General features: G+C 40.6%; 1 protein-coding gene across 1 annotated transcript in view; it reads right to left on the minus strand.

Moving 5' to 3' along the window:
* Window positions 1-1,415, minus strand: part of LOC102993792 (leucine-rich melanocyte differentiation-associated protein) — a 129,476-nt gene extending 128,061 nt beyond the window's left edge. Inside the window, exon 1 of the mRNA XM_055081164.1 lies at window positions 1,386-1,415. The gene's annotated coding sequence lies outside the window, so the exon portion shown is untranslated. The remainder of the gene's footprint in view (window positions 1-1,385) is intronic.
* Window positions 1,416-7,953: the final 6,538 nt, after the last annotated feature.

Here is a 7,953-nt window from a genome sequence, read left to right on the forward strand (position 1 = left end):
CATACATACACACACACACACACACACACACACACATACACACACACACAATGGAATATGAGCCATATAAAAGAATGAAATGATGCCATTTGCAACAACATGGATAGACCTAGAGATTATCATACTAAGCGAAGTAAGTCAGAAAGAGAAAGACAAATACCATATGATATCACTTATATGTGGAATATAAAATACGACACAAGTGAACATATCTACGAAAAAGAAACAGACTCACAGTCATAGAGAACAGACTTGCAGTTGCCAAGGGGGAAGTGGGGTGGGGAGGGAAGGATTGGGAGTTTGGGGTTAGCAGATGCAGACTAGTATATATAGGATGGATAAACAACAAGGTCCTACTCTATAGCACAGTGAACTATATTAAATATCCTGTGATAAACCATAATGAAAAAGAAAATGAAGAATATATATATGCATAACTGAGTCACTTTGTTGTACAGCAGAAATTAACACAACATTGTAAATCAACTATACTTCAATAAAAATTTTTTTAAGTGTTATCTTTAAAACAATCGCATGGTGCCTGGCACACATTAAATGCTCAATAAACTGTAAGCAATGTTATGATCATACATGGAACCACTTTACACTGTAAAACACTAGTTTTAACCATTAATTATTATGTATAGCTGTGTCTAAGATGGGTCCTAGTTAATTGCCAACCTCATTCCTCTAAGCCAGTGTTTCCCTAATTTCATGTGTGTACTAGTCTCATAATTTCTGCTCTATCCAAGTGCTACCTTTTGTAATAATAGTATTGGTAAAACCACAATAATAGTAACAATAAGAAAAATAATAACAATAACAGCAGCAACAGTAACCGTGACAAATATTCCTGGAGTATTTATCACATGCCTGGCACGATTCTAAAAGCTTTAAAGTACTCATTCATCTGATTCTTACAACTCTAGGAGGTAGATACTATTATTAATGCCGTCTTCCAGATAAGCAAACCGTGGCATGGAAAGGCTAAGGTCATTTGGCCAATAAGTGGCAGATCACAAATTCAAATCCAGACACAGTCTGCCCCAGAGCCCACACCCAACTCATATGAATACAGCCTCTCTCATCTCTGTATGCCTGCATTTAGTTTATTTTTTAAAAATTGATTCACATGTTTTAAAAACATTATACTATTATATAATAATACCTGTGAAATTCTGGGTTTAATATTTTAGTTATAATTTTTCTCATATAAAAAATAATTACAAGGTTATTTAAATAAGAAATTTCCATGTACTACCTAAAATCCTCAATGAAACAAACTTTAGAAAAAGACTGCTCTAGTCACCTGGGAATTTCTTCTACTTCAAGCCAAAAAAAACCCACCACGGACCAATACTAACGACTCACTGGTAGTCACCTACCTCAATACCCGTCGTCTAAGTCCTCCCTGGTAACAGAGCCTGGATTTTTCTCTGGCCTGTGGCTGCCACAATGAAAGAGTGTATTTCAGCTACCTCTAGCTCAGTGATTAAATTCTGGCCAATGAGAATTAAAGGACTGTGCTATGTGGGACTTCACGGAAGTTTCCTTAAAAGAGAATGAACCTGTCCTTTACTCCTTCTCCCTCTTGCTTCTGGAATGAGCACATGATGACAAGAGCACAGCTGCCACCTTGAATTATGAGAAAACACACTAAGAACGTCAGAACCCCAAAGAGGAGGAACCAGGGGTCCTCATGACCATGAAACTATCACAACCCTGCACTACCCACACCTCCAAACTGCTTTTATTTGAGAGAGAAGTAAATCTCTACAGTGTTAAGCCACTGTGAATCAAGCCTTTCTATTGCATTCATCTGCACCTCATCCTAATGAATACACCATCCATCTCTAACTCTGGCACACCCTGCCCCTCAACCACGAAACTTCCAAAACATTTCACCCCGAGAATCTGTCCCCTAGGTATTCAAGGAACTAAGCAAATCCGGAGGCAATAAGTGCTGCCATTTATGTGTTCACTATGAAACACTCTGTTCTAAATGCTTTCTATACATGAGTATTTAATCCTGCCAACAAACCTACATGATAAGGGACCGTTGTAACCTCATTTATACGGATGAGGAAACAGGCACAGAGAGGTGTAAGTACCATGCCCAAGGTCATGGAACGAGTAAGTGGCAGAGCCAGAACTCAAACCCAACAGTTTGACCCCAAAGAATGAGTTTTCAGCCCTAATGCTCTCTCCCTGGAATCAAAGGGGCATCACACACTGGACTCTCAGGGGAGCTGGCTTCTAAGTGGCTCCAGCTTCTTCCCCATCATGGACCACAGGTCAACTCCTGTGAAAACTGAAATGACTTTGGCCTCTCGAGAAATCATCCTGGGGCCCCTTGTTACTGACTTACTTTGTAGGTGAAAGTAAGAATTTTGAAGTATTCAAAAATAGGTCCAAAAGGAATATCCAGAAAATCTCTGCCTTCTACCCCTCAGGAACTGCACCGGGCTCCCCAGATGCCCTGGACAGAGCAGGGTGTGTGCCCTCCGCCCCTTCCATGGCCACCGCGGAGTTAATTCGTATTTCCAAGGCCTGGCACATGTTCAGTCAAAAACCTGGCTGAGTGCCTGTTGTTTACTGAAGCTGGGGAAGAAGCATCTGCAACATTACGAAAAACATATTGTAAAAGGCAACACATGCAAATTAAACCTCTTGAGCTATGAGTAAATTGCTGGGAAAATTTATAACTCATTTAATAAAACTTGAAGTAAATACATAGCCTGGCTCCCAGGGAAAACAAAATATTTCCCACAATTCTCTCCTCTTAAAAAAAAAAAAAAAGAAAAAAAGAACCTTCAAGCCAGACGGCTCTACCAAGTAGAAAGTATAAATAGCAGCTGTGGTGGTAAGCAAAACCCACTTTGGATTGCGGGCTATTTAATACCCACGTGGGCAGTGCCACACCCTCTGCTCTGGGATCTATTGGACAACATCCAGGCCTAGAACATCTCCATAATAATCCATGACTGTGCTCACCCAACACAGCTCTACTGGGCATCTTCTATTCATTAATTCATTCAACAAGTATCTACTGAGTGTCTACCCAAGAGGCAGGGTAATATAGTGATTAAGAACACATGCTCTGGGGCCCTGCTGCCTGGCCCTAGTGAACCATTTTAATAAACAGACAATTTCTAAGAATTTGTCCATTTCTTCCAGGTTGTCCATTTTATTGGCATAGAGTTCCTTGTAGTAATCTCTTATGATACTTTGTATTTCTGCAGTGTCAGTTGTTACTTGTCCTTTTTCATTTCTAATTCTGCTGATTTGAGTCTTCTCCCCTTTTTTCTTGATGAGTCTGGCTAATGGTTTATCAATTTTGTTTATCTTCTCAAAGAACCAGCTTTTAGTTTTATTGATCTTTGCTATTGTTTCCTTCATTTCTTTCTGATCTGATCTTTATGATTTCTTTCCTTCTGCTAACTTTGGGGGCTTTTTTGTTCTTCTTTCTCTTAAAAAAAAAAAGAAAGAAAACCCAGACAATTTCTATAACTTGCAACTTTGGAACTTGCTAACATGTATAATCAGCCATAAATGTCCTTGAAGTTTGTGATTAGAACATTAAATTGTGCTTCCAACTTTTGTGAACCCACAGTTTAAAACCTGCGAGGGGAGAGTGACAGAACCCATGGATTGCGTTGCTTACTTGGTACCAATGGGTTAATATCAGACACAGTATTGACTAGTTTCATACTGGTTGCTAAGCAACATTGCTTCCTTCTCCCAATGGTCTGACAGAGAGGATTAAAAAAGGGCAGAAAATGAGAAATGTTGGAAAAATAGGAAAGTGAAATTCAATGGATCATAAGGTACAAGTTGTAGGAAGAGTAAAAGAGGAAATAATTCTTGCAGGATGTACTAAGACATCAGCTGCTTTATGACATCACAAGAGTAACACGTTGAGCCTCCAGCTCCAAAGACAGAGAAGGGAGTAGAAGATGAATGTCCCCCGACCCCAGCACAGTGCTGTTCATGTTCAGTTCATGCTTAGACAGAAACGCATAGGGTCCACGGATAACAGCAAGCTGACCTGTGTGACAGACCTTTACAGCCCAAACAAACAAAAAAAAGTCTATCAAGTCCAGAAGGCACAACAAAACCTTCCCCATTATAATTCATTCTCCCAGTCCTTCAAGGAACTTTTGTTCCCCTCACATCTGAAAGGCCTCCAGTAAGTGATTCATACATTCAACAACATTGACTGAATGCTCACTATGTGCCAGGCACTGGGCTGGGAACTGGAGGAGGAGTGATGGAGCCCTTGCCCTTGACTGATCACTCACCACTGTGCTTGGGTCCCCTCGATCCCCATCTCGGTGTTCCATTTTTGTCAGGACTTTACCACAGAGCAATTTCAGAACCTCACAGAATGACCTAAGAGATGTTATAGGACAGACCCCGCCTAGCCCCACCCCGGGTCAGCTGCAGGACAGGCCTACACGGCTGCTGAACTGTTTCCTGCCTGAAATCTCCAGGATGATTCTAAAATAAATTACCCAGAGAGAGAGGCAGCATATTAGCCCATGAAGGTCCATTTTCATAAATGAGTTCCCTACACTGGAAGCTGTCATATGCTGTGTCCTGCAGGAACACAGATACTGGAAAGGTCAGTTTTGATACTGGGGAGAGGCTCAGGAGATGGTTGTCATCGGTGCTAGCTGGCATTGGGAAAATGGGAAGGGAAATGGGAAGGAAGAAGAATCAGAGGGTCCTGGAGGCAAGGGAGGAAAGGAGGAGTCCTGGACAACTAAAAGACAGGGGAGACACCAAAAGGGAGATTAAGAAACTTTTACCAGCAGGGGCTTTGAAGCTGGTGCCCTGCTGACTTGCACCACGGGGTAATCTACCCAGCCTATATCCCAGACTAAGTTTCCTCATCTGCAGAATAGAAAAAACACTTAGCTTGTAGCGTTGGGAGAATTCAAAGTATTACCTTTATAACTCTCCAAAGAAGACATACCGATGGACAATAGGCACATGAAGAGATGGTCATCATCACTAAGTATTAGAGAAACGCAAATCAAAACTACCACCTCACACAGGTCAAAATGGCCACCTACAAATAATAAATGCTGGAGAGGGCGTGGAGAAAAGGGAGCCCTCTTACTCTGTTGGTGGGAATGTAAATTGGTGTAGACATTATAGATAACAGTATGGCGGTCCCTCAAAAAACTAAAAATAGAGTTACCATAGGATCCAGCAACCCCACTCCTAGGCATATATCTGGAGAAAGCTCTCATTCGAAAAGATACATGCACCCCTATGTTCATAACAGTACTACTTACAATAGCCAAGACATGGAAACAACCTAAATGTCCATTGACAGATGAGCGGATAAAGATGTGGTGTATATATATATATATATATATATATATATATATATATATATACATACACACACACACACACACACACACACATACACACACACACAATGGAATATGAGCCATATAAAAGAATGAAATGATGCCATTTGCAACAACATGGATAGACCTAGAGATTATCATACTAAGCGAAGTAAGTCAGAAAGAGAAAGACAAATACCATATGATATCACTTATATGTGGAATATAAAATACGACACAAGTGAACATATCTACGAAAAAGAAACAGACTCACAGTCATAGAGAACAGACTTGCAGTTGCCAAGGGGGAAGTGGGGTGGGGAGGGAAGGATTGGGAGTTTGGGGTTAGCAGATGCAGACTAGTATATATAGGATGGATAAACAACAAGGTCCTACTCTGTAGCACAGTGAACTATATTAAATATCCTGTGATAAACCATAATGAAAAAGAAAATGAAGAATATATATATGCATAACTGAGTCACTTTGTTGTACAGCAGAAATTAACACAACATTGTAAATCAACTATACTTCAATAAAAATTTTTTTAAGTGTTATCTTTAAAACAATCGCATGGTGCCTGGCACACATTAAATGCTCAATAAACTGTAAGCAATGTTATGATCATACATGGAACCACTTTACACTGTAAAACACTAGTTTTAACCATTAATTATTATGTATAGCTGTGTCTAAGATGGGTCCTAGTTAATTGCCAACCTCATTCCTCTAAGCCAGTGTTTCCCTAATTTCATGTGTGTACTAGTCTCATAATTTCTGCTCTATCCAAGTGCTACCTTTTGTAATAATAGTATTGGTAAAACCACAATAATAGTAACAATAAGAAAAATAATAACAATAACAGCAGCAACAGTAACCGTGACAAATATTCCTGGAGTATTTATCACATGCCTGGCACGATTCTAAAAGCTTTAAAGTACTCATTCATCTGATTCTTACAACTCTAGGAGGTAGATACTATTATTAATGCCGTCTTCCAGATAAGCAAACCGTGGCATGGAAAGGCTAAGGTCATTTGGCCAATAAGTGGCAGATCACAAATTCAAATCCAGACACAGTCTGCCCCAGAGCCCACACCCAACTCATATGAATACAGCCTCTCTCATCTCTGTATGCCTGCATTTAGTTTATTTTTTAAAAATTGATTCACATGTTTTAAAAACATTATACTATTATATAATAATACCTGTGAAATTCTGGGTTTAATATTTTAGTTATAATTTTTCTCATATAAAAAATAATTACAAGGTTATTTAAATAAGAAATTTCCATGTACTACCTAAAATCCTCAATGAAACAAACTTTAGAAAAAGACTGCTCTAGTCACCTGGGAATTTCTTCTACTTCAAGCCAAAAAAAACCCACCACGGACCAATACTAACGACTCACTGGTAGTCACCTACCTCAATACCCGTCGTCTAAGTCCTCCCTGGTAACAGAGCCTGGATTTTTCTCTGGCCTGTGGCTGCCACAATGAAAGAGTGTATTTCAGCTACCTCTAGCTCAGTGATTAAATTCTGGCCAATGAGAATTAAAGGACTGTGCTATGTGGGACTTCACGGAAGTTTCCTTAAAAGAGAATGAACCTGTCCTTTACTCCTTCTCCCTCTTGCTTCTGGAATGAGCACATGATGACAAGAGCACAGCTGCCACCTTGAATTATGAGAAAACACACTAAGAACGTCAGAACCCCAAAGAGGAGGAACCAGGGGTCCTCATGACCATGAAACTATCACAACCCTGCACTACCCACACCTCCAAACTGCTTTTATTTGAGAGAGAAGTAAATCTCTACAGTGTTAAGCCACTGTGAATCAAGCCTTTCTATTGCATTCATCTGCACCTCATCCTAATGAATACACCATCCATCTCTAACTCTGGCACACCCTGCCCCTCAACCACGAAACTTCCAAAACATTTCACCCCGAGAATCTGTCCCCTAGGTATTCAAGGAACTAAGCAAATCCGGAGGCAATAAGTGCTGCCATTTATGTGTTCACTATGAAACACTCTGTTCTAAATGCTTTCTATACATGAGTATTTAATCCTGCCAACAAACCTACATGATAAGGGACCGTTGTAACCTCATTTATACGGATGAGGAAACAGGCACAGAGAGGTGTAAGTACCATGCCCAAGGTCATGGAACGAGTAAGTGGCAGAGCCAGAACTCAAACCCAACAGTTTGACCCCAAAGAATGAGTTTTCAGCCCTAATGCTCTCTCCCTGGAATCAAAGGGGCATCACACACTGGACTCTCAGGGGAGCTGGCTTCTAAGTGGCTCCAGCTTCTTCCCCATCATGGACCACAGGTCAACTCCTGTGAAAACTGAAATGACTTTGGCCTCTCGAGAAATCATCCTGGGGCCCCTTGTTACTGACTTACTTTGTAGGTGAAAGTAAGAATTTTGAAGTATTCAAAAATAGGTCCAAAAGGAATATCCAGAAAATCTCTGCCTTCTACCCCTCAGGAACTGCACCGGGCTCCCCAGATGCCCTGGACAGAGCAGGGTGTGTGCCCTCCGCCCCTTCCATGGCCACCGCGGAGTTAATTCGTATTTCCAAGGCC

Source organism: Physeter macrocephalus, chromosome 20, assembly GCF_002837175.3.
Source record: "Physeter macrocephalus isolate SW-GA chromosome 20, ASM283717v5, whole genome shotgun sequence".
In the NCBI taxonomy this organism is placed as follows: domain Eukaryota; kingdom Metazoa; phylum Chordata; class Mammalia; order Artiodactyla; family Physeteridae; genus Physeter; species Physeter macrocephalus.